At 35.1% G+C, this 19747-nt stretch overlaps 1 pseudogene; it reads left to right on the top strand.

The window, feature by feature from the left end:
* The window catches only part of LOC118204618 (acetoacetyl-CoA synthetase-like), a 73299-nt pseudogene that overhangs the window by 22657 nt on the left and 30895 nt on the right, over positions 1 to 19747 (top strand).

The following is a 19747-nucleotide window of genomic DNA, read 5'->3' on the forward strand; positions in this document are numbered from 1 at the left end:
TTTTTAATAGCTGAAACATTGCTATTAAGAACAATCATTAAGCTGAAGCAAAATGGCAAAACACGGCGAGAATGGGTCCGAAAGATTTATTCAGAGCGACCTGTTCAAAGAGATATTTTCCTAACTGCCTCGTTTGCGAAATGAATATCCTGAATTATTTTTAATTACTTCAGAAGGAGTATCGACCAGTTTGACAGACTTGCAGATTCTATATTGTATGAAAATTAAGATTTATATAATTGGTCTGGGCTACATTATATATAAAGAGAATTAAGTTACTTGAAACACTATCCACCATATAACAAAATCAACTTCACATTTTTTAATCTCTCCCTCCCTTGGTTTGCTTGTTTATGTGTGGTATGGAGTACGCGTAAAGGAATCTTTGTAATAAGTAAAGCGTTCTATAATTTGATAATTTTCTATATATTATCACACAAATAAATATGAAGAAAAGGTTCATCCAATAAAATTTCTAAAGATATGCTGTTTTTAAATATTTTTGGCACAATGTGACGTTAGCCTTAATGCACTCGAAACATGTACGTAGCTGTAAAGGAAAAAAAAGGCCCATTTGAGAGTAATATAAAATCTGAAAGCTTTCAGACTTTTTTCTTTTGTTTTTCTTTTACTTAGTTTTGAATTTAGAATTTTGGACAGTTTGTGTAAAATTATGTGCAGGATAAAATATACAATAAAGTAAAAATAAAGAGATAATTTATACAAGAGACGTAGATATATCATTACATAAGGGGTTAATGGTTTCCATTTGAAGTGCACATTTTTAAACTAAATTTAAAACAATAATAATAATATATAAAGTGAGAAATGAAAACAATAATAATAATAGGCAAATTAGGAATATAATGATTCATGATTAAATATAAGAAACACGCTTCAAAAAGAGAAAAGCTAAATTTGATTTACAGTAGTTATGGGTGTGGTTCGAGCTTGCAACCTTTCCCTTTGCAATAGAGTATACTGACCATTCACTCAGCTATCTGTGATAGCACTTATTATATTATGAAAAATAATGTAAGAAGTCACTGTAAAAGTAATTTAATTAATATTCAATAAATGATTGACGTGTGAACCAAGTTGTAACTGCCCTCGAAAATTTCGTAATTGTATTTTATTGAATACTCATTCACAGTCACACTGCTTTATTTTAGAAATTGTTATATTGCTGAACTTAGTTTTGGGTGTATTTAACATGTAACTTAGTTTTGGGTGTATTTATAGAGCTTTTTGTTACACATGAAATAGCGAATATTTATAATAATTAAGGAGAAAGTAAGAAACTTCGATTTGTAAGGAAGAAACTTCAATTTCGTAGAAACTGTAATTCATTTAGGTTCCTATTACTTACGGTGCTATAAACAAGTGAAGCACATGGATATACTGGTTGGATCCTTGCTTTATATAAAGATACAGTTTTTGCCCTTTAATAAGAATTTGAAATTTATACCAATGTATGTGGTTTGAGAAATCTGAGGATGCCGTAAACAAGGCTGATTATTTTATTGCTGTATACAGTTACGATCTATTTAAGGTTCTGACGCCATATTTAAACGGGTAAGAGAGAAAATTTTCCGATTATGACATGTGATTAGAACTCGGTTGGCTATTGGCTGTTGGTTCACGTCCCGGACGAAAAAGCTGAATAGGAGCGAACTCAGTTTAATGCGAATTTACGCTGGCGAAAAAAAAAAAAAATTTCGTCAACTACGTCACGAGCGTACTCGTGTGGACGGGCCTTAATGCGTACTTAACACTCAAATGTAGTCTAATACCCATGTACTGTAATAATTGTACTCCAAATTGTACTCTAACGCAATTAATATAGTGCACAATTATATATGTTATGCAAATTTTTATACATTAACTTCTCTCTATTATTCTTTTCAAAGAGTGTTTTTAGAGGAGTTTCTGGAAAGCGGTCGAAATCCTGATGATAGCGTCCCTGACATAGTTTTCGAGCAACTTCCTTTCAGCCATCCTGCCTTTCTAAACTTTACCTCTGGCACCACAGGCCTCCCAAAGGGACTGGTTCATTCAGCAGGGGTAATAATTTACGTATATTCGAAATTTTATATTGTAATTCTCCTTGACAGATTTTTGGAATATGCAATATGCAAAAAGTACAATTTTAGGACATAATAGTGCTCTTTTATAAAACTAAAATAAAAAAATAATTCGTTCTCCATTCCTCTACATAAATTTTCATGAAAAGTGGCTGCAGAATGTATTTTGGTACTTACGTATTAACGCCACCGCACTTAACGTATTAACGCCACCGCAGCAGGAGTCGCGTTGATGCGCCAATAAAGAGCAATCCTGTTGTTCGAATGCTGTTATCTTTTGGATTCCTTTTTGTCTTGTTTGCTGATTTTTGGCGCCACTTTTTAGTGCTACGAAAACCCGTCTTTGGGATTTGTCAAGCACAGAAGAAGATGCAATTTTATTTTTTCAGGAGAATTTAATATTTTACCATAAAAAATTAAAATGTACCAATTTCGCATGATATGAAACTTTATTTTGGTTAAACGTACGTTTTGGAAATGTAATTTAAGACAGTGTGATCAGCAAGTGGGACTAAGAAAAGACAACTGGTTTCAAGGAATTAGAATTCCATTTTGTTCAGCTATGAGATTCATATACTGTTGGTGCGAGGAGTTGACGTCGATTAAATTTTGTGAAAAGCAACTAGATTTATCAGATAAAACTGTTATAGATTGGAAACAATTACATGCGTGAATTGGATAGGGCGAATAAACGTAGTTATGGTAGGTGGACCAGATTACATTGTGGAAATTGATGAAAAATTGCGTCGATAAGCGTAAAAATAATTGTGGTCGAGTATTACCCGAATAGTGGGTGTTGGTGGTATATGTCCAGAGGCAAAAGATTCGTTTGTTGTCACTGTTCCTAATAGAACTACCCTTCTTAATAAAATTATTGAAAACATTGCAGATGCTAGCACAAATTTATTCTGACAGTTGGAAAGGTTACCTAACAAATAGAATAGAAAAAGAAGGATTCCTACATGCTAAAGGTAATCATAAATACAATTTTATTGATCCTGATACAGGAGTTGAGAGAATGTGGGTCTGTGCTAAATGGGGGAACAAGAGACATAGGGGGACAGCGAGATATCATTTAGAATCTTATTTAGCAGAGTTCATATGGCGATAGCATCAGGTCAAAGAAAATAGAGACTGTTTTGAATCTATGTTAAACTCTAACTATCGGACGATTTACCACCGAAATCCAATTGACTATTTTGATTTTAAATAAAGTGTTTTAATTTATGATTTGTCGCAAAAATTTTAGGTGTAGGTTGGCGGCACTTAAAAACCGCCAAATCTGCAGCTACGGTGGCGTTAATACGTAAGTACCCGTATTTTCGTAGAATATTGCTGGCAGACGTTTATTTCCAATCATAAATTTTATTCTAGCACGTTTTTTCTTTAAGGCTAATCTTTCTTGGACTTCCACCTTGCCAACGCAGCCATAAATTCAAATTATGTTAATATAAACAGCGAGTTAAAATGTAACTCAAGTGAAAGATTATTGGCATTCTTAGGAACTATAAATCTCAGATTTTAACTCTAAGCCTACCATTTTGCTGTGCTGATTGGGGATTTTTTTCCCCGTAAAAAAATTTAAATACTATTGCGTTGTCGTCCAACAAGAAGCAAATGTCAGGTTTTTATTCATGTTTTAGTTTTTTTTTAACTTTAAGTCAAAGTGCAAATAAGTAAATGCTTTAATTGCAAATTTTTTTTGTATTGGATATTAAGTTAAAGAAGCGACAAAAATTCATCTGATAATCCAGGAAGTTTAATCCAGTGTTTATGGTTTAATCTTACAGAGTTACAAAATTTGTCCAAATGAGATAAGAACTTTAAAAGAGACTTCAATTCTATTGTGAGTATGTTTTTTGAATATGATATCTATTTTTTAATGTTTCTTTCAATATTTAATTCCCTGTATTAAAACAATAAATGTATACTAGTGTACAATATTCTCGGCCATTTAATAAGCTTAACATCTTCATACCTTTACATGCACAGCTTACAAAGAGACCGATATGTTTTCATAGCCTATTGCTTGCTCTCAATCACGAAACACAAGCCGTCAACAAAATTTAGGTACCAAATAAGAGAAAATACCTTGCTGGTTTCGAGATTAAATCTAAAATTTAGCTCATTCTTCTTCATACATGTACTTTTTTGAAAAATTAGCTTAGAGAATGTGTACAAAGTTCAAAGAATAAGACAGATAGCGATAGTGAAAGATTTTAAAATATATTGGAATAAGAATAAAATTCATGAAGCTCACTTAGTTTCTAATTCTGTGGTCAACTTTACTTCCTTGTACGAAGTAAAAAGTTAGTATTCTAATCGCGAAAAATTTCGGGTATTCTATTTCAACGAAAATATCCATTTTCACCGCTATCGAATGCAATTTAACGATGTTTTTGTGTGACATCTGTACGTAAGGACAGAATAAAGGATTTTCCCCCAAACGAATTTTAAAACCGATTTAAAATGGATTCAGAAGAGATTTTTTCTTGGCGTCTGTACGTACGTACGTATGTATGTATGTATCTCGCATAACTCAAAAATGAATAGTCTCAGAACGTTAAAATTTTGTATGTGGGACTGCTATAACATGTAGTTGTGCTACTCCCTTTTTTGTTGGAATCGGCCGCACCAAAAGTATATAAGTATATATATATATATATATATATATATATATATATATTCACTCTGATATTCGGCTCAGTGAGCTCAGTTTCTTTAATCCTATATGTTTGTAAATTGTGCATTTTTTAAGGCTTTTATGCCTTTAGTTAACTTGCATGTAATAGTTGTATAATTATCAACAGTTTAAAAGTTGTTTAAGCATATTTGTTTTTACTATATCAGTCATGTTTATTTACATTTGAAACTTAGCAGAATAGTGGATTTGTTGCTAATCTAGAGAAACTAAACTTCGTAACAACAAAGTAACGTCTTCTGTTATTATTGCGAATTAAATTATGTTTAAATCATTCTGGAATTATCAATTAAGTTATTAAATTCGCCCATATATTCACTCAGCATGGGGTCCACAACAAATGAAATCAGTTTCTACGCTTTCAGTGTCTTTTTGCCGAGTGAGACAAGAAATAAACTTTCAGTTTTATGCACCGAAAAATCTGTCTTCTTGCCCGCTGGTCGAATTGCTTGTTTTTGTGTAGAAATTGTAATTTTTATTGTAAAATTTAAGAAAAACAAACTTTTTAACTGTGTTTGGTGTGTTTTATGTTTTTCTATATCTTTAAATTTTTATTGAAGATATTTTGTGTATTTATTATTTTTGCCTTGTCGCGAAGTGAGACCTGAATTAATTGAATGAGAAATACATCTCTAATGAAATTCGAGGAAATAAGTGTTTTATATCAGGAGAAAATACTGTCATAAATCTACGAGTGTCATAAATCTACGAGTAATAAATCTACATGTTTACGAGTAGCGCAAGAGCATTAGCTAAGCAGCACTGAATCGTCTGTAAAAAACTGTTTCTTTTTTACTTGTCTAATTTCTTTTAGACGTGGTTTTAGATTTATTACAGTATTTGAATGGAACATGTGGCAAAGATTATATAATTCTTCAGATGATATAATTTTTGAACATTCTGAGTTAAAAAAAGAATGCGATGTAACACTTTTAGGTGAACCTAACGCCAGAGTATCAAGATGGTAAATAAATATAGTAAATTTTAAAAAGCGCATTTATTCTGTTGTGGTTGATGCGCTATCGACAAAGAAGATTTAATTTAATTCAATAAGCTTAAGTAAAATGCAGGAAAAATTGCATCTAATTTAATATTCCATACAAGGCAGTCATGTGGTGTACACATCAGATTTTTTCATATTATGTGAACTTTGTACAACATTGAGTTGATTTGAATGTATATTGATTTCAAACCTATCCCTATGGTTTAATAAATTTCTGTTCCTTTTTCTTTCAGATGTTAATACCGGAGTTCGAAAACATTGCTTTTGATTATAACTTAAAGAGCGGAGATGTCGTTTTCAACTGGTGTCCGGTAAATGTTCTTTCACAATATTTACCAGCCCATTTTGAAGAGCAATCTGTAAATAAATGAATTTAGAAACGTTCTAAAATTCAGTTTAATCAAGTTAAAAACAGATTTATGATTCATAATTCAAACTAGAATAAATCTTGAGCATGAATGAAAACTTTAGAATAGTGGCAAATGATTGTGATCTAAACAACTATTAACTCTATTACTGCAATAACAGAGGTCTGTGGTTTCTATCAGAAGAATGAAGCGTTTCATTCGTTACTTAGTTTTAAAAACTGCAATCAACATCTTACATAAAAAGAAGAACATTTATAGATAGAGATTTATTTATATATTTAAATACTGACTTTCTATAACATAACACGTTTACTGTACATATATTGCATGCATTATCAATGGCGTTTCCACGGGGATACCTGCCACACTTATTAACAAATAAAAACGAGTAGCCTCAGTAATACTTTAGTTTATAACAGGAAATAGACTTAAAGAACTTAAGTATCTAAATACAGACATGTTTGAGATAATTTTGTTAATACTACTGCAATCACACGTTTGAGCGAAACTTAATGCATCTTTCAAAGAGAGCAGAGTATAAACTTAGAAATATTAAGCTGCGGGGTTCCGTCAGGCCGCCCATCGCTAGACGGCGATGCTGAATTTCAGTAAAGTGAAAATTTGAATCATTCAATATATAGCCTGATGTCTTCTCATGCGACGGCAGATAAACGTCGAAGCAAACGCAACTGAACGGGTCATTTCGTTTTAAAGCATAATCTCCAAAACGCCGCCATTATATATTGAAAAGAGCGAAGACACAACAGCAAGCTGTGCTCTATTGATAAATTCACAAATTCTTCACCAAGTGCTGGATAATGAAGGATGAGAGACATACATCTGCTTACCTCTGGTAGACGCCAAGTGCCCCCGTTCTCCGTCACCTGTCTTCGGTGCCGAAGTATCATAATAATACGTTGTTATTAAAGAATGATATTGTTGCTTGCGTACGGGTTCGTAATGGATTGAATGCACAACTTGATAAAAAGTTAACAAAATTTATTTTTATCCCAAGAAATAAAACAAAATGTTAAAATTTATTCAGAGATATTCGTACAGTATTTATATTGTAAACTACTATAACATTAAATAAAACTCAATTCAAAACATAGAAACGCTAATCCAATTGCACCGCGAATTCGCTACAATCAATAACAGCACTAAGTAAACAACTGAACTGAGATGACTTGATCAGGCTTTTATAAGCTTTTTAATCGTGCACGAGAACATTCTGGTATTTTCTCGATGGCAAAAGAGAACAATTACGAGATATCTATTTATTAAATGTTAAATGCACGTGCTCCTGTATTTTTAATTTTTAGGCATTGCAAGGGAAGTGAAACAATTTAATAACTGTGCGCTGTAGTGAGCTTTGTTTAGCGTAGTAAGAAATGAAATGCGCAATTAACGATATAATTTAATCATTTATTCTTAGCGAGAAGAGAGAGAGTTTTCCAGCTAATACATGTTGCGAGTGAGCGTTCTGCTGCGTAGTAGGAATATATCTCAGTTGCCAATTATCAGAAACTAATCTTTACATTACTTCTTGTTGCCAGATGTAACGGATTGACAATATAAATGCACAATAACAAAAATGCGATGGGAAAGTGCTCCGTCAGCGAAACGATAAAGTTACAAGTATGGAACAATAACAATTCTGGTAATTCATAATAATAATTCATAATTTATAATAATAATTCTTAACCAAAAAAAGCTATCTAAATACAAAAACCGTAATACTGCCCCCTTCCCAAGGACTGCACGTCCCGTGCAGTACAACCCCTGGACAGGAAGCCAAACTTACAACCAAGGCACCAATCCAACAATAAATATTTTATTACAATAAGAAATAACATAAACAATAACTGCAATAAGTAACGTAAAACAAATCAAATATTATCAAATACTAAATACAAATCAAATCAAATACAAATCAGATAAGTGCATAAATTTTACAAATTTAGAAACCAAAAGGACCATGGTCTTACTCTATTTACAATTATATACGCTATTTACTACGAACATAGTAAGGAGCTAACCTGTCGTAATGAACGACTTTAGGTTTAGAGTTCGATGACTTACGGATCCGAACCACGACGTCGTTCAGCCTGTTTAGGACTGTGTCCAAACAAAAGATCACAAGGCAGACAATGGTCACGACTAAAGAGCATCTGAGATGGAGAATAGCCGGTAGTCTCGTAAACCAGTACTCGTGCGATAAGCCAGTAAATACAGCAGTAACTTCTTGTCCCAGTCCTATTGGTTTCTGGAAGCCACCCATGAGAAGGATGGTTCGATTGAACCTCTCTACCATATGCCGTCCGACTGGGGATATAGGGGCGTCTTTTGAGTTTTACCAATGACGAGTAGCTTGCAGAGTTCTTTGATTACAGCCGAGGTAAAATTCCTTCCTTGATCCGAAAGTAACTGAAGAGGCACTCCGAACCTGGAAATCCAGTGCTGTATCTTCATCTCTGTGGTGGTGTGCACTACTAGGAGGCGTTGTAATGTGACAATCTATCCAAATATTTATCTAGAAATCCTTAATTAATTTACATGTGCCCAATATTTACTGGCTTCAATTCTTAGTGATCGTACATTGCGTATTAAATCCTAGCATCAAGGACAATTAAATATTTCACTTACCCAATAACCCACGTGCATGAGACTTGCGGAGACAAATTTCTTTTTCTAATCTCACATTTGTTTTATCAAAAAACACCTTTTCTGGATTAAATATGGAACACTTATCACACACATATAAAATATCATAACTTAGAACACAAAGCGTGGGAACCTAAAATTGGAATAGTAGACGAAAACAGAACACGTGTCCGTTAGCTAACAAATCAAATCGACTTCCATCACAATTTATGTAGTCGAAATTTTCTCATATTAATTTCGTGCAGTGCACGCGTTATTATTATACACGTGCAAGCTCTTTTTTCACATTCACATTCTTTAACACACATAAAATATCACGGGTGACACATCGCTGGTCATGCATTTTCTGGAGTCGAACACCTATAGATAATCTGCTTGAGATCTTTTAAAACGTTACCGTGGCAGATGGATTTTTAAGCTGAGCATTTTCATCTAAATGTATTGCAACCTTATCGTTCTGCTTCTTTTTATGCAAAAAATACGACGACACTCCATGTGAAATATGCAGGAACGATGGAACTCCATCAGCGCGATATGCAGGAACACAAACTCGCACAACGTGCGGTGTCGCTGATTGCCAAGCGACAGTAGGTAGGACACGGGCGAAGAAGAAAAGGGCAGAAACTAGTCTGACCGGTGCTTATATACATACGTGCAGTTCCGCGAACTGTGACAACCTCTTGATCAGGAATAGGGATATGCTTCAGACCACTTGGTGAAGTAAACAATGACAGTCAACGGCGATACGTTCAAAAGGCTCTCCTACGTTGTAACGTTGCAACTTGCCTCGGTTGCGTTTCTTCCGTCCTTTCCGACCAGCACAAGCATCGCAAGATCGGCACCACCTCTGCACGTCATCTTTCGCATTACTCCAGTAGAAGCGCTCTCGAACTCTCTGCAAGGTCTTTATTATTCCAAAGTGGCCTCCTGTAGGGCTGTTATGCAGTTTTTTAAGGATGTTCGGGATCCGAGATCTTGGAAGTACCAGCTGCCATCGGAACGTCTTTCTATCATCCGATTCCACTATCCAGTACAAGGCGCCGTTTCGAATATGGAGTGAGTCCCAGAGTGCCCAATATTGTTTTGTTGTAGGTAGATCTATAGATCGAAATGTCCTGCCAAGTAGGTTTTCTGTTTGAAGACTCCATTAAATCAATTATGTGTTTAATGTCACCGTTTTCCAGCTGGTCTTTCCTGACTTCACTAGGAAGTCAGAAAAGAATTTCAAAAATAAATTTTTTAAATAACAGCGGCTCTTGTTAAGTCACAGTGCTTATGGGATAACATTCTTCACTGGTTCGTAATCGGTATAGCCCACCAGCGGCCGAATGTTAAAGTCGCTGAACACTGGTAGTTCGGTTCGAGGATCGAATTCCGCGAACGGGCTGGCTGCATGGGCGTTTTCGTGGTTTTCCCCATGTGTAACGTGTATACGAGCCAGTTTCCCTTAGAAAGTCTTCCGCGAAGCCATTCCCCTCCTTAGGCAGATAGCCCTCGAGGCTTTGCCATAATCACATACACTCGTAATCAGTATAACACAATGCCAAAAAAAATCTACGTTGTCAATAACAAATGTCACATTGCACACTTTCTGTATGTCAACTTGGGATTCATTTATTGTTTTTCTTAATAATGTTTCATATTGAGGAATGTTTCTGCCAAACTCTAGGGAAACAAATTTATACCATCTTGAATTTTATGCCTGAACAATCTACATGAATGCTTATAACTGATGCGGCAAATTTGACATCATGTTCGACAGCATGCGATACATATTTCCCAATAAATAATGAAAACAATATTATCATTATTTGAACTTGTGTTGTATGAATAAATTTAACTAAGTTGCATTTAGTATCAATAAGATAAATGTTTTGTCCTTTTATGTGCACCAGGTGGGTTGGACCGCTTGGGATTTCTTCACTCCATGCCTAGCCCTAGGCATAACTATATTTTTGTACTGTGGTAGCCATTACTAGATAAGAGATGGAAACAACATGTGGGACTTAATTGCAAAGTATAAAGCCAAGTACTGTTTCCTTGTACCCAGCATGTTAGATAAATTAGAAAAGTTGCAGATTGTACCAAGTAAGTCAACATAAATACAATTTCTCGTTAATTCAAATAAAACTGAAATCTCGAAACCAATTAAGGATAACTGCTAGCAATTAATTTTTACATTAATTAATTTTAGCAATACATTTGAAAGTAATAGAAGCAGTTCTTTAGAATATTAGTTTCTTACTTTTGAATCGAATTGATTTAAGCAATAAAACTGTATTTAATTCAAGATTGCTCTAATTAAAATATTTAGTATTTTCGAAGAATGGCGTGATTTTTTTTATTATTTATTTATTTCATATTAAACGAATTTTTGATTAACGGATTCGACGATTAGAAAGCGAGTAGTGGCAATACTGTACGGAATAAAACATTTTTATCCCAGTATGCAAGACTATGTAACCGAAATTCTAAAACTTTGGTGTTTTAAAATATTTCGTAATTTTATTGTTAAATTTAATTTTATGTGGCATAAGTCCGATAAACGTGATATTTAATAAATAAGGTCAACACGGAAAACGTTAATAATAAAAAGACAAAAAAAAATTTGAAACCTTTTATATCTCTTACAAGCGAGAGTGCCCGATGCCAATTAATTTGATTGAGAGAAAGCGAGAGTGCCCGATGCCAAATAATAAGATTGAGAGAAATGTATCTAAGAACAGAGAGAACGATAAGGCTGTAATCCTTCTCTAATAGCGATGCAAAAAATACGATTCATAGTCCTACTGTAACGATCTTAAGTTTTACTAACGTTTATTTTATTTTAAATCTTTACTATCACTTCTTATTTTCTACTTCCGGCCAGAATTATAAGCGTTAACGTATTTATTCAAAGTTTGTCTGGCGAACGCCAAGTATTTAAGTTTTGGCTTTTTGCCAAGCGAGAGAGAGGAAGCAGTGAGTCGAAGCAGGCCGCTTACCTTAGAAGTTTTACTCAGTTGCTGGTTGCCTTCCAGGCTAGAGGTTTTAATCCTCTTGATAATTTTTAAACGTAATGTAGTATTCACAGTTCTCTGTACTACATATGACTTCCTGTTAATATAAGGCCAATCTTCCACGTTTATTATTTTAAAGTTAAATTAGAGTTTAGTTTTATTTTTATATTTTTACGTTTAGACCACAAGTAGTGGGTCTGTGTATTCCGAAGTACGGAAGTTATTGTAAATAGAGAAAATTAAGGGTTTTGTATACCCTTCTTGTGTACCCTGTCTACTTCTCACAGTGATTGAACATAGCTTTAGTAAGCTCTCTGTTCCGAGTTAGGTCCTTGCATGTTCCCGAAGAAAGTAAGACGGAACATTGAGCCTGATAGTGGCGCCCAACGAAGAAGAATAACCATAGCCGAGTTTCAAGAAGAACCTGTGCTCTCTGCAGCAGCGGCTCAGAATCCAGAAATGCCAGCTGCCTCCCTGGAAGGATTTGGTTACATCGTCCAGACCATGCGCGCTTCGATGAAACCAGAAGCAACATTTAATGGAAACTCCCCGGTAACCAGTTTTTTGGAAAAATTGGATGACCACTTCATGCTCTACCCCGTGTACGAATTTCAAAAAGTTACCTTAGCTACCAGCGCTTTGAGGGGCCAAGCGCTTAATTGGTTCAAATGTATAGGCAGAAGTCTCTTGGGTCAAGCAGGAAGTCCCACCTATACTTACGAGAATTTCAAGACTGCCCTACTAAAAGCCTTCCCTGTCGTAAGGGATCGTGCGAAATTAGAAACGGAACTTTTCAGCATATATCAACAAAGAATCGAAAATCTCTCAAGCTTTATTTTAAGAAAAATTCACGTCTTCAAACTCTTGTATGGAAACCGTCCGGATCCTGAGATAATTCAAGTGATTTTGCCGAGGTTACTGCCCCAAGTGCAAGACTTTATTGAATTAAGAAATCCGACTACACTGGAAAAGTTATTTGAGCTAGCAATCCAGTTTGAAAGTAGAAGAACGGCGGACATTGAAAGAAGACGCCAATATCAACAGCGAAACCAATTTGGTGCGCCAAGACTACAGCAAACTCAAGCACACGGCTACGGAAGCACAGCGAATCAGTGGGCAAGGAAACCCGAGCATTCAAAAACAGCCGGCGAACGTCGACAGTTCAAGAGCAATCCAGGAAAAAAGTCTTAAGGCCAGTGGAAAAAGAAGGAAAGCACGGAAATGAAAAATAATTTAAACTAAAACGGATTTCTGCTAATGAGAGGGTGCGGAAATCCGAAGGCCACGAAAACCCCTCTTCCTTCAGGTTAAATACAGTAATGGTGAAAAATTTGACTCTTCCGAAGATTGAAGTGTTGGTGAATAATATCCCAGCCACCGCACTCCTGGATACAGGCGCGCAGTGTTCCTGTGTGGCAGAAGATTTTTTAGGAAGTATTTTCGGAAATACCGCATATATAATTCGGATAATACGACAGTGTTAGCGGCGCAAGGAGAAAAATGTAAGTGTATAGGTAAATTACCGCTGTATGTCCGTATCAAGGACGAAAAAGTAAAGGTTATGTTTTTTATAGTAAAGAATCTGCAAGCACATATTATTTTAGAATAGATTTTCTTTCAGAGGCACAAGCAACGCTAGATTTTAATGAAGCGTCCCTTAAGCTGTCAATGAAACCAGTTCGTGGAAAAAAGGCTGAACCGCCGATGTTAAATCTTGACCACCTGCCTAATGACGAGCAAGGAAGAATCCGACAAGTGGTAAGTGAATTTGCTTCGTTATTTAGTGATATTCCAGGATTTACTCAGGTTACTAACCATAGTATTGACACCGGAGATTCAATGCCAGTTCGCCACAAAGCATACCGGTATGATAAGAATAAGGAAAAAATTATAGAATGGCATATCACCGATATGCTACGTAAAAAGATCATAACGCCCATCTCAGGTAGTTATGCTAGGCCCGGTGGTTTTATGTAAGAAAAATAATGACTATCCTTTGACACATCCAAAAAGGTGGAGATTCGCAATTGACTACCGTAAATTAAACTCCATAACTAAATATCCGGTATATCCGTTACCTATTATAGAAGAAATTCTAAGGAACATAACATCCACCAAATATATGACGACTTTAGACTTAACGACTAGTTATTCTCAAATAGGGGTTAGGCCTGAGGACGTGCCTAAGACTGCTTTTATAACCAAGTCTGGCACTTATGCATTTCTGCGTATGCCATTTGGCCTTTCAGGGGCACCGGCAACATTTCAGCGATATATGGACATTGTGTTAAGGCCTGTTCATGGAAAGTCCACATTTATCTATTTAGAGGATATCATTATTACTAGTGATAATCTCGACCAACATGTACAGGATTTAAGACAGGTGTTTTCTTTATTAAATGAAGCCGGTCTAAAAGTTAATGTCGAAAATTGCAAATTTGCAGCCCCTGAATTAAAATATTTAGGTTACAAGATATCTCAGAAAGGAATAGAGACAGACGAATCAAAAATAATCGCTGTACAAAAGTATCCGACTCCAAACACGGCGAAGAAGCTCTCTTCTTTTCTAGGACTTTGTTCATATTATAGGTCCTTTATAAAAAATTTTGCAGCTATTGCTGAACCATTGTTAAAATTAAAAAGGAAAAAGGCAAGATTCTCGTGGACGGCCGAAGCCAATAGTGCTTTCGAAAAATTAAAACAAGCATTAACGCAAGCCCCTGTGTTGAAATTTCCTGAAAAGGATGAGAATTTAGAAATTTCAGCGGATGCTTCGGATTTTGCGGTAGGAGCGGTACTTTCGCAAAATCAGCAGCCCGTGGCATTTTTTAGCCGAACTTTAAATCAAACACAAAGAAATTATTCCGCGACCGAGAGAGAGGCACTTGCAGTTCTGTTAGCAGTGCAAAAGGTCCGAGTCTATTTTAGAAAGGCGCCAATAACAGTGTACTCTGATCATGCGGCGGTAACTAGATAGTACTCAGGGAAATACTTATCCCAAAGGTTATTAAGATGGCACTCAAGCTACAAGAATATAATCTGGTAATCAAGCATACCCCCGGAAAGGAAAATATCGTAGCAGATGCCCTATCCAGAATTAAAATAGATCAAGAAGGTAATACCGTAAAGGTGGCAATGCTCACAGCATGTACAATAAATTCCCGAGAAACTGTAATAACCGAACTGGGTAAGGATCCTGAATTTAAAAATATTTATGATTATTTAAAGGATCCTGAAAATTTTAGCCACCAAGATATTGTGGCGATAAGAAATAGGGCGGCCCATTACGAACTAATAGATGCTCTATTAATTTATACAAAAACTACGAATTCCAACAACGAATTTCGACCTGTTATCCCAGCTAGTCTTAGATTAAATATCCTGGAGGTGCTCCATGACAGACCTTTAGCTTCTCATGCTGGTATTCGAAAACCTATCCAACGCGTACGCGAGGCAGTCTATTTTCCTGAACTGCAAAAGTTAACAAGGGCGTATGCCCAGTCCTGCCCAACATGTCAGGCAGTTAATTATATTAATTTCCGCCCGGCCGGGTTTCTAAATAGTATTAAATCCGAATTTCCAAATGAAATAATTGGCATCGATTTATTGGGCCCTTTCCCAAAAAGTCAGTTAAATAAAAGTCGCTATCTCCTTGTTATGGTTGATCATTTTAATAAGTGGACCGAAATTGTTCCCTTAAAACGAGCCTCCGCGAAATTAGTTACTGATTCTATTTTAAATAAATATATTTTAAAATACGGGGCGCCCCTAAAAGTTATATCGGATAATGGTCCTCAATTTGTAAGTAATATATTTGAAGACAAGTGCCAAAAACTGGGCATACGTCATTTAAAAATGGTCCCGTATCGGCCGCAATCAAATATAGCGGAACGGGTCAATAGAAATATAGTGAAAATTATCCGTAGTTATGTTAAAAATTTTCATAAAAGCTGGGATAACTATGTCAATGAATTTGCTTTCACCCTTAGGACCGCAAAACATGATACAACGGGCAAAACTCCTGCTGAGTTATTTTTAGGCAGAAAGATTATAACGCCGTTAGATAAATTATTTTATGTGCAACAAAGAGCCCCAGAATTTAAAATGGGTGATATAGAAAAACTAATTAAAGGAGCAAAAAAGAATACTGAAGTAGCACAGAGAAAACAAAAACTATATTATGATTTGAAACGACGGGGAGTAACTTATAAAGTAGGGGATGAAGTTTTAAAAATTGAGCATTCACTTTCTTCAGCACCAGAAGATAAAACTGCCAAATTTTTTTCACGATTTGAAGGACCATATGTCATAGAAAAAATAACTCACGCTGTAGTAGTGTTAAAAGCTAGAAATGGTGAAACCTGCTCCGCAAACATTGATCAAATCAAACCCTACTATGATCGTAATAAAATGAAAATTTTCAAAGATCTTTTGCAGGACCCGGCACGGCAGACACCGCAGGCACAAGCTCCAGAGGTGGAAAAACGACAAGTACAAGGGCAAGCCATTAAGAGGCAGGAGCAAGTGAAAAGAAAGTTTCTTCGCGGAAAAATTGAAGGTAGCAAGAAAAAGAAGCCGTTCCACCGTCCAGAAAAGAGAGCTCACGAACACCCCCAGAATGAAGAAAGGAGAAGGACGACGTATGCAAAGAGAACCAGGAGAAATAACGGCAACTATAACCCGGCTCTAAAACGGAAGATCTAAACATCCGACAGGACTCTCCGCAGCAAATGTCGCCGAACTGCGGAAGGGCCACCAGCGACGGAGGAAAAGTTACAAGGAAAATTTGAACGGCCAGCAACGAGGTCCAAGCAGGAACACGACAGAAGTTTCCCGGTTCCGCCAAGACCAGCTGCAATCAAACGACCAAGACCACAGGCAGAAGCGAAAAAGAAGGTATTCAAGGGTGACCGAACTGGAGAAAAAAGAAAGCATCTAGAGGAAGGCACTGAAGGGCGAGCCCGTACAAAACGGAGGATAAATCAAACAACAATCTGCACTACCTTTCAGGACTGGGCCCAGAAAAGAATGTCCGAATATCACAAAGATAAGTAAAATTTTATGTTACTTTGCAAACTTAAGTTAATCTTTCATTCTTACTGCAAGTGGCAGATTTCAAGAAGTTTTACCTCATGCGAAGTCTACCTTTATCGCCAAAAGGGCGAGAAATGAGTTGTTACCGATTTTGGTATTATGTTTTTCAATTACTCGCGTGTAAAAGTAAAGTTGATGTATAATAGCGATGTGTAAAGACTTATATATTGTAAAAGTTAGTGTATAAATATTATTTAAAACATTCTGGCAAGAAAGAAGTTTTAGTCTGAAAGACTTTTTGAAATGTATTATTTCAATGTAGAAAGAATCGGCACTTGCTTTGAAAAGAATAGAAGTTAACAATGTACTACTAATGTATGTTTTCAAATGTGTAAAATTAACGGCATGTTAATATGTTCTTATATATAAGGTGAACTGTTATTTTAAATGTTAAGAAATACCGTGATATGGTAAAAGTGAAAGTAATGTTAAATTTTTTTTTATTCGTGTGACTGTAAAAAGACTAAATCATGGTGAATATGTGTTAAAGGTTGAATGATGTAGTTAGGCTCTCTGACGCTACACTTCAGAGTTAGCCACTTTCAGAATAGTACCTCAGGGTTTAGAGTTGAAATTAGGGTGTGTTACGAGGTCTTGGTATGTTGAATTTTAACACGTTAGTGTTTTGATTGTAGGAGGAAGTGTTGAACACGTAGACAGAAACACATTCGTGTTTGGTGTTCTTTTACAACACATGTCAGAGAGCACGGGGAGAGATAATTAAAATAGTCATGAATGAAATAAGAATGTTAAGAGAAATATAACTATACATGTTACTTGCCGTTTCATTGTGTAACATTTCATTAAACTAGTTTTCCTTCCAGATCTCTGGAAGGAACCAGATTTGAATAAAAGCTCCTGTTTAGATGCAGTAGAGATGAAAAAAATTGTGTGTCCTGGGAGCTGCTATTGTAAAAACAAATTTCTTTCTTTTAAATTTCTAGTTTCTAGCGAAAAATGTTTGTAAAAGATTGGCCTCGCGTTAGATTCTAGAGCTAAAAGTTTTCAACAAGGTCGTTTTAGACCCCAGTTTCAAACTAATTAACTCTGGCGGGAAGTATGTAAGGATCTTAAGTTTTACTAACGTTTATTTTATTTTAAATCTTTACTATCACTTCTTATTTTCTACTTCCGGCCAGAATTATAAGCGTTAACGTATTTATTCAAAGTTTGTCTGGCGAACGCCAAGTATTTAAGTTGTGGCTTTTTGCCAAGCGAGAGAGAGGAAGCAGTGAGTCGAAGCAGGCCGTTTACCTTAGAAGTTTTACTCAGTTGCTGGTTGCCTTCCAGGCTAGAGGTTTTAATCCTCTTGATAATTTTTAAACGTATTGTAGTGTTCACAGTTCTCTGTACTACATACGGCTTCCTGTTAATATAAGGCCAATCTTCCACGTTTATTATTTTAAAGTTAAATTAGAGTTTAGTTTTATTTTTATATTTTTACGTTTAGACCACAAGTAGTGGGTCTGTGTATTCCGAAGTACGGAAGTTATTGTAAATAGAGAAAAATAAAGGGTTTTGTATACCCTTCTTGTGTATCCTGTCTACTTCCCACAGTGATTGAACATAGCTTTAGTAAGCTCTCTGTCCCGAGTCAGGTCCTTGCATGTTCCCGAAGAAAGTAAGACGGAACATTGAGCCTGATACTACAGTTTTGATAATTTGCGTGTTCGACCAAGATGTTTTTGCATACCAAATTTCGTCACGATCGCAAAGGTCCTTCTTGGTGCTTCGATATTTTTTACAAAAGAGTGTATTTTACGAAATTCGCATGCCAAACGTTGTCGGATTCCTTTATGAAATAACTCTATTTCTTGATCATTGTCCCTGATTTTAGCCCATTTTTCTTGTGTCTATTTTCCCATTAGTCTTTTCTGGTGACTAATATTATGAACGAATTTCAGTAAACGTTTAGAAAATACTGAGATGAAATACTTTTTAAAAGCTGATTACTCTGAAGCTTATGCAAGTATTAGTTTTTGAAAATCACTACTCGTAACAGTGTCATTTCTGAATAATATTTTTGTCCAAAGTCTGTTCGTGGATAATTATTTTATATGATAATCAGTTTTATAACTATGAAAAATAATATTCTCAAACAGTAGAAGAAAATAGTACAAAAAAAGGACAAATTACGGAGTACAAAGCATAAAATTGAAACAAATTTTTCCGGCAGCATAGGGAAAGGCGGGGAACTTTCATTTTCATAAAATTTTCTCTTAACCGCATTGTTTTATAAGCAGTTGTTATAAAACAAGCAAGAATTGAAATTTTTTTATTTAATAAGACAGGAAAAGAATATTAAAAATCTAAACAGAACAGTGAATAATTTAGAGAAACACTACAATAATTATTTCCAAACTAGGATTAAATAAATTTATAAAATTAAAAATTAAATATTTTTTTTTAAAAATAAACCCTAGTTTCTTATTAAGTAGGGTTTATTTTTTAATTAAAAAAAATAATTTAAAAAATTTAAATTTTAAAAATTTAAATCAAAAATTTATTTTAAAATAAGTAAAATTTAAAAATTTAAATTATTTTAAAAATTTAAATTTTTTTATTTAATTTTTAAAAAATTAAATAAAAAAACTTACAGTTGGATTTTATAAATCAAACTCTAAAGAAACTCAAAATGCATTTTTTCTAATGCTATGAGCATTAGGACTGGATTAAAATATTTTTATTATGGCGAATCACTCCAGGGATATCTGCCTTCGTGGAAGACTTTCTAAGACAAATTGGCTCTATTCACAATACAGGTGGACTTAAACCCAAAAGCTCCCGTGAAGCTGTGCTAAGTTCTGAACTTAGATCAAACTGCCAGAATTCAG

Source organism: Stegodyphus dumicola, chromosome 10 (genome assembly GCF_044657685.1).
Source record: "Stegodyphus dumicola isolate Sdum_Otavi_A_Nest chromosome 10, ASM4465768v1".
Taxonomy (NCBI): domain Eukaryota; kingdom Metazoa; phylum Arthropoda; class Arachnida; order Araneae; family Eresidae; genus Stegodyphus; species Stegodyphus dumicola.